Raw genomic sequence first — 8,692 nt, forward strand, 5'->3', positions numbered from 1 at the left:
TTACTGAGTGCTCAGTAAACGTTAGCTTATTATACAGTGTCCCAATATCTACTTTCAGTATTAGAATTATTTAAAACCAAATCTTTGTCTTTTATTTTTTTAATATGTTTTTATTGATTTGAGAGAGAGAAAGGGAGAGGGATAGCTGTGAGAGAAACATCAATCGACTGCCTCCCGCACACGCTCCCCCTCCCCCCCGCCCCTCCCCCCGCCCCCGCCACTGGGGATAGAGCCCGCAACCTAGGCATGTGCCCTCACCGGGAATTGAACGGGTGACCTCCTGGTTTATGGGTTGATGCTCAACCACTGAGCAGCACTGGCTGGGCTTGGTAAGTCTTTTTTATCTCATTGAGGCAAGGTTTGAGATTCCTCCAGCCTGGAGCAGTGACCCAGATCGCTGTGTTAGTCCCACAAATAGCCTCAAGGGACCTCTCACCGAAAGCATGCATTCCCACAGTTGCTGCTGGGATTCTGACACTGTAAGAGTAGTAACACTCATTGGAAACAGTGCACAAATAGGTCAAGTCAAAAGTGGAAGCCCCCGCCCCACAACTGCCCAAGTCCCGGCATCCCCTGTTGACAGTTAATATATTAATTTCCTTCCAGATCTTTATGTCAATACACGTGTGGCATACATAAACTTCTCGTCAAAAACAGTACAATACAATCTGTTAGCAGCTTTCTATTTTTCCTTTTTTTTTATTGTAAAACAAAATTTACCATCTTAGCCATTTTAAGTGTATGGTTCCGTGGGGTGAAATACACTTACATTATTGTGCAACGCCCAAAACTGAAACCGTCCCTATTAAACAATAACTCCCCACTCCCATCCCCCAGCTCCTGGCAACCATCTTCTACTTTCTGTTTCTTACCTCACACAACTGCAATCTACAGTAATCTTTTTGTGACACGTTTTCGTTAGCATAAAGTTCTCAAGGTTCGTTCATGTTGTAGCATGTGTCAGAATTCCCTCTGGATGAAAGGGGCTCTATGGAGAGCAGCCTCCCAGGGCGATCTGATCATTCCTACCAGGGCTGATCGCCCCGGGCATGTAACTTTGCCTTAAGCAAGCCCTGACCATTGCTCCTGTGCACCCTGAGAATACACCTTCGAAAGCCCCCTTTCGAACCCCTTCCTCGAAAGGGTGGCCACCCTCGGAAGAGCACATGTCTGAACTCTCCTGGGATCGATGCCCATCTTGCTTTCCCACCTGTGAGTGCTCTTACATTGCTCCTTAATCAGATGCAGAGAAGAAACTGCCAACTGCTACTCTCCGAAGCCTTTATCTGTCTGCTGAGGTCTTCTTTCCAGGTGCTTCTTCTGTTGGACTCAATTTTTTTTTTAAATTCTCTACAGGTTTGGACATGCTTACACGGACACTTTCCCTTTTAAGGCTGAATAATACCCCATAGTATGTATGTGTTACATTTTGTTCATCCAGTGATGGATGTGTGTGTACAGAATGTATTTTCTACCTTAGCCTTTTTAACCGCCGGCTAAGTGCTCAGTGGTATAGATGCACCATACTTATTTCATCATCTTCCCTGCTGTTTCATATCGAATAGACCCTGTTTCCACTCCTAGGAAAATCCCGAGGCGACTTTTTACGTTGTAGCAGTGAGGAAACCGAGGCTGCTTGTGTCGTGAGGCAGGCGGCGAGGAAGAGTGTCTGACTCACTGAGAAGGACCCTGATGAGCACTCTGGCTTTTAGCTGTGCACGCCAGGCGCCTTCAGCGTGGTGTGGCCTCACAAGCTTTGTGGTTGCGTTCCTGGCTTTTTAAAGGGAAGATTCGAAAGCACTGCTCTCCAACATCCCCAGAGTGACATGCTGGTGCAAGGATGGACGAGATTTGCTCCCTGCCACCTAGGAGCCAAGGTCACTAGGAAAAAAGGAACAAGCATTGAACTGGCATTTTAGAGAACAGGGTCTTTGCCCTTACGTGTAGCATCTCAGAATTCTTGGCCACCTCAGGAAGAACCCACAGCACACAGTCCTCTGGTGTTTAAGCTCAAAATTCAGAAGAGAACTGAAAACAACTCAGGAAGACCCCCCGAGGCCACGTGCGTGGAGGGCAGTAGGACAAAAGCTGCACCTTACTGGTTGTCAGCCTCGGGAAGGTCACGTGACTTTGCTTCTAAGCTCTGGGTCTGTGGGGAAAGGTGGGTTTTTCTCGTGAGTGACTGAATGGCTTGTACAGAGGACTTCTCCAACCCCAGCGACCGGTGAGAGGCAGGGTGTGGTACGGAGCTGCCACTTCACATCAGCTTCTTCGAGCGTCCAGTTTGCCAGTGTCGCTCACTCTCGCTGTATTTAAACGCCAGCTCAATTGGGCCGTGTTATCCACTGAGAGTTCAATTTACTGCTTAGTTAACCGCTCACTGGGTAGCAGACAGCAGGCAGATGTTCCACGTCAGCTGTCACAAGACTTTCCTCACAAAACTGCGGACCTGACCAGGGACAGTGTTGTATGCTTGAAGCTACTTCTGTGTCTGACTGTGCAGACAATCGACCTCCACTCAAAATAATATTGTGGGGTGCTTCGAGTTTCAGACCAAAGCCAGACATCTCTTCTTAACCAGCTTGTGGGAGTTCATTGAATTTCTGTGCCTCTTTTCCCATAAAATGGGGATGAATAGCATTCACCTCTCGGAACTGTGGTTGTGGTCTAGGTAAGAATAAATGTGGCCCTGGCCGGGTTGCTCAGTTGGTTAGAGCATCCTCCTGATACACCAAGGTTGTGCGTTCAATCCCTAGTCAGCGCACATACAAGAGTCAACCAAGACTGCATAAATAAGTGGAGCAATACATCAGTGTTTCTCTCTCTCCCTTCCTCTCTCTGAGATTAATTTTTTAAATTGTTTTAAGAATAAATGTAAATTCTCACAAAACGAAAGTAAATATGTGAGGTGTTGGACGTGTTAACTCGATTGGGGGAATCCTTTCACCATGTGTGGGTCTATCAAATCATGTCATACACTTTAAACAGCTTACAGTTTTGTCAATTATACCTCATTAAAGCTGAAAATTTGTTTAAATAAATAAATACTTAAAATATATAAATAAATACTTAACATATATTCATTTTCCCCAAAAAATGTGAAAAGCATCTCACTTGCAGTAGAGCAAATGCCCATAAACTCAGTTGAGCGATTTGCTTCTATACCTACCGTGTGAAAGGCCACCTGCTGGAGGCTGCAGGGACTACAGTGATCCAGTCCCAGCCCCCTGGACTCGACAGTCTGGTGTATCTCTGGCATGACTGGCCAGAGCTAGAGATGTCCTGTCCGAAGGATGGTTTCGCTGTGCAAGGCTAATGCTGCTCGTTTTCCAGCTCGCATGTCGCTGGACTGCTCAGTGCAAGGAGGAAGTGCCGCCAACTGACCCTGGATTCTCTTTGGCCCCTTCTCCTCTGTGCCCAGGAAACTCCTAGACGAACTGCTGAAACTCCACTTTGTCTAGACAGCCAGAATCTTGTCATGGGTTTGAAACTAGATAAGAAAATCCCTTTTGTTGCAATCATTTAGTGAAATCTCGAAAAATAGAGAAGTGAGGCAATGCTCTAGAATAAACCAGTCCAAATGAGCGACTTCTCAAGCCTTTTGCCAGGCATACTCTGTCCTTCCTGTGAGCCGCCAAGAGAGCAGCAGCCCTGGGAAGAAACCTCCATCTCCAGCATCCTGACCCACAGGTGACAGGAGCCCAGCCCGCAGACCGCCCAGTGACCACACCACAGTGAGAGCCACTTCCCCAAAGGTAAACTTGGACAGAAAGCAGGGCCTCCCACATCCGCTGTGGTTTGGAAGGAAGCTTCCTCTGGCCTCTTGCCTCGTCAAGGTGATGGGCAAAGGGGCGGGTCCTTCCCAGATGGCTCAGAGGATGGAGCCTCTTCAATGCCAACACAAAGAGTGAGAGGACCAGTCTTGCAATGCAGTCCCCAAATCCCCTCTCTTAGGAAGCTTCTAGCCCAGTGCCAGGATCCAAAGAAAGTCACCCGCTCTATCAAGCACCTGCCACCTCATTCCATTCTCCAGCAGCTTTCATTTTACCAATGAGGAGAGAGGCTCAGAGAGGGAAAGTGACTTTTTCAAGCTCACACAGCTAGGAAGCGAATGATGCACATCCAGACCCAGGTCTCTCTGGTACCAGAGCCCAGCCCCTGGCCACAGTACCACACTGTCTCTTGGCAAGGCCATCTGAGCAAGCCTATTTCTAAACCCAGCCATCCTGCCTGCCATGGGGGTCTGGGTTCCCCTGCTTAAGTAAGTGGGCTGTCAGGGATTGGGCTGAGCCCTGAGGGAGAAAGTGGGGACTCTGAGAAAGTAAGTCATCTGCCCTCACTGGAAATGTCATCTGCAAATGAACAGGTCTTCTCACCTGAACTGAGTGAGGCACTTTAGACCATTCCCCTGGTGGCCAACCTGCTCCACCAGCAGCCTGCACCAGCTCAGTAAATGGCTCCACTGTTCCCAGGCTATGCAGGCCAACACCCTGGGGGGCATCTTTGATTCCACACATTCCTGTGCCTCCACACCCTGTCCATCAGCAAATGCTGCCAGAATTTACTCCTTTACCAAATGTATTTACTGGCCCACCTGGCATGGCTCAGTGATTGAGTGTTGACCTAAGAACCAGGAGGTCACAGTTTGATTCCCAGTCAGGGCACATGTCCAGGTTGCGGACTTGAGGGGCATTCAGGAGGCAGCCAATCAATGATTCTCTCTCAGTATTGATGTTTTTATCTCTTTCTCCCTCTCCCTTCCTCTCTGAAATCAATAAAAATATTTTTAAGTAATAATCCTATCTAATAAAAGAGAAACATGGTAATTGGTGTACGACCGCTACCCTTCCCATTGGCTAATCAGTGAGATATGCAAATTAACTGCCAGCCAAGATGGTGGCCGGCAGCCAGGAAGCTTGAAACTAACATGAGGCTTGCTTGCTTCAGTGACGGAGGACTCCAATGTTTCCCGCCTGCGGCTGCAGGCCTCTGAGCTGGCAGTTTAAGAAACATTGTAACAAATATAGAAGCTAAACAAAACCCCAGAAACCAGCTTTCAGGGAGCTGGGATCTCAGAGCTGGAGTTATACATTGTTTCGATTATAGAACCGAAACAAACCAGATACCTTCTTTCAGCAGCAGAGGCCTCAGAGCTGGAGCCAGAGCTAAAGCTGGCCCGGAATAAAAAAAAAGAAAAAAGAAAAAAAGGAGCAGTTGGGAGCTTCAGTCCCAGCCTGAAAACAGCCCTCAGCCCCTCACCGAGACTGGCCAGGCACCCCAGTGGGGACCCCCACCCTGAAGGGTGTGTGACCAGTTGCAAACAGCCATCATCCCCTCATCCAGGCTGGCCAGGCACCCCAGTGGGGACCCCCACCCTGAAGGGGGTGTGACCAGCTGCAAACAGCCATCATCCCCTCACCTAGGCTGGCCAGGCACCCAAGCAGGACCCCCACCTGATCCAGGACACCCTTCAGGGCAAACCAGCCGGCCCCCACCCGTGCACCAGGCTTCTATCCTATATAGTAAAAGGGTAATATGCCTCCCAGCACCGGGATCAGCGGAGCCGTGAGGCCTCCCAGCACCGGGATCAGCGTGACGGGGGCAGCGCCCAAACCCCCTGATCGCCCTGTGGCTCTGTGTGTGACAGGGGGCAGGGCCACAACCTCCCTATCGGCCCTGCTCTGTTCCTGACAGGGGAAGGCACCCCAACCCCCTGATCGGCCCTGCTCTGTGTGTGACAGGGGGCGGTGCCCCAACTCCCCTATCGGCCCTACTCTGTGCGTGACAGGGTGGAGCTCCCCAACCCCCCTGATGGGCCCTGCTCTGTGCGTGACAGGGGGGAGTTCCCCAACCCCCTGATTGACCCTGCTCTGTGCGTGACAGGGTAAGGAGCCCCAACCCCCCTGATGGGCCCTGCTCTGTGAGTGACAGGGGGCAGTGCCCCAAACCCCAGATTGGCCCTGCTCTGTGTGTGACAGGGGGTGGCGCCACAACCTCCCATCGACCCTGCCTTGAGTGTGACAGGGGGCGGTGCCCCAACCCCCTAATCGGCCCTACCCTGAGCGTGACTGAGGGTGGCATCGCAACCTCCCAATCGGCCCTGCTCTGAGCCCGACCAGGGGCTGCACCTAGGGATTAGGCCTGCCCTCTGCCACCCAGGAGCAGGCCTAAGCCAGCAGGGCGTTATCTCCTGAGGGGTCCCAGACTGCGAGAGGGCACAGGCCATGCTGAGGGACCCCCCCACCAAGTGCACAAATTTTTGTGCACCGGGCCTCTAGTTATATATATAAAAGGCTAATATGCAGTGTCCTCAAGGGAGTTCCACCAGGAGACCGGGAGTTTGATCACTCGCTATGACGTGCACTGACCACCAGGGAGCAGCATGGAATGAAGGAAGGCCCCAGCTGGCAACCAGAAGGCCCCGATCAGTCCTGATTGCTGGCCAGGCCTAGGGTCCCTACCCATGCACAAATTTCGTGCACCTGGCCTCTAGTCTATATAATATATATATATATATGGCTAATATGCTAAGTGTCCATCCGACCAATCACTATGATGCACACTGACCATCACGGGGCAGACACTCAGTGCATGAGCTGCCATGATGCACACTGGCCATTTACAAAGAAATGGCACCACGGACCTGGCGCCGACAAACCAACACTCAGCTTCCCCCAAGTAGCACATAGGCCCTGCCACCACCCCAGAGTGACAGCCCACCAAATCACAGCCAACACTGCCAAGACCTCATGGCACAAAATGCAGCCCACAGCCCAGCCAAGCCCCGAAAAGGTCACTGTGGGCACCAAGTAATGACGTCACGTAGCAACACCCGGCTTCCTCTCCCTAGCAACTAGCCTCCTTGAAGTTTCTTCAGCCCAGGAACACGACTTGCTTTATAGCCAGGTGGAAACATTTTACACTTTAACCAATCATCTGTGAAGCATTTTCCCAGGCATCATCTCATTTGATCCTCACAGAAGTCCTGGAGTATGTACATAGGAGATGCAGTACAATCCTATTTTCTTTTCATTAGCCAGAAAACGGAGATTTAGAAAGTTTAGAAACTTGACCCGACTGAAAAGAAGAAATGGTGGGCCTTGAAAATGACTTCAGGTTTTCTCACTGCGCAGAATACAGTCAAACACTGCTGCAGCTAAATATTTTATCCTTTGTTCTCCCTGTGTGATCTACAATAATAATCTGTTTTGTGTTGATATTTACTGCTGTGTTGCTGACAATTACCTGAAAGAGAAGTTGGGGTGCTTCACTGGGCTGGAAAAAGTTTAGCTAAATGAAAAAGCAGGTCTGATTAAGCAAGTTTATTCTGTATCTGTAAAAGGCTAAGTTGACTCGCGCATGGGCAATACATATAAAGCTCTCACTGGCGCCAATCGCACACGTGTGTTTCGATCTGTCATTGTCAATTGTGAATTTGGTTGACACTTCTATTATAGAGAAAGGGCGAATAGTGATATTAAAATATTTCTTCTAATTTCCTTTCAGTGTGCACAAATCTGTGCACCAGGCCACTAATAGTAAAATAAAATAATAAAATAATAAAAAATAAAAACCAAATGTATTTCCTGAGTCCTCAGTATGTATCAGGTACAGTCAAGGACTTCCCTGCTGCTCTTTCTGCAGTCCGTCCCCCACCATTACTCTCCATCACAGCTGTCTCCTTCCAGCTCTTTCTGAAATAGGTTATTGTGGGAGTTTTCCTAGGCTTACCTGTGGCTGCTCATGTGTTTTATCATCCTCACATTCCCAGCTCTGAGAACAGTGCCCAGCACTCCAGAAATTCATACTGGATGAATGATGATAGGTAGGCCCACTCCTATCCTTAGCCCTAACCTGACCCTTCCCTGGTTTGCCCCAGAGTCTGGGGTCTCTGACCCACCCTCCATCTTTGGAGGTCCTTAGTCCAGAGGCCTCTGTGTCTAGAACACTGTGTCTGTGCCTGTCACTGTGGGGCAATGAGATGAATGTTGCATATAAGTATGAGGTCTCTGGTTCCTTTCAGGGGCCTTCATGCATCCCACTTGTGCAGGTGTGTCTGTGGGTCATGTCATGAGCTTCTGGGGTCTGGATTATGCCTTGGATGTTTCTCTGGCATTTTAGTGGCCTCCTGTGCATCCTCACAGAGTGTCCCTGTGTCCACACATATCTCTGTGAGGCATTTCTGACCATGTTGCCCTGGGCAGGTCTATCTTCCTTCTTTCCATGTACAAAGCAGTGCCAGGCACTGTTCTGAGTGCTTTACATGCTTTTTCTCATGTGATCCTCATAACTCTATGAAGTAGGCATTGCTAATGTCATCGACCCCTATATAGGTTAAGAAATGAGCCCCCCCCCAAAAAAAAAAGAAATGAAGCCCAGAGAGGTTAGCTAACTTGTCCAAGGTCACACAGCCTAGAAGAGATTGAGGCCACCTTGAACCAGCATGCATAGTCCTTAACCACTGATGCAGCTGGGGCTGACTCCAAGTGTGCAGTGCGTGGTGAGTGGGTGGGGGTTAATATATCTGTACTAGGGGCCCAGTGCATGAATTCGTGAACCTTGAAAGGAACTGTGGGCCGCCAGGCTGCGGTAGGCACAGGGGCGGGTCTCAGCCCATCCTCCATGCCCCCGCCCAGCCCTTCCCACCACAGCCCCCCCTCCAGGAGCAGGGGGAGGTGGAGAAACCCTCAGG

The sequence above is a fragment of the Myotis nattereri genome, assembly GCF_964212035.1.
Source record: "Myotis nattereri genome assembly, chromosome: 3".
Lineage (NCBI taxonomy): Eukaryota > Metazoa > Chordata > Mammalia > Chiroptera > Vespertilionidae > Myotis > Myotis nattereri.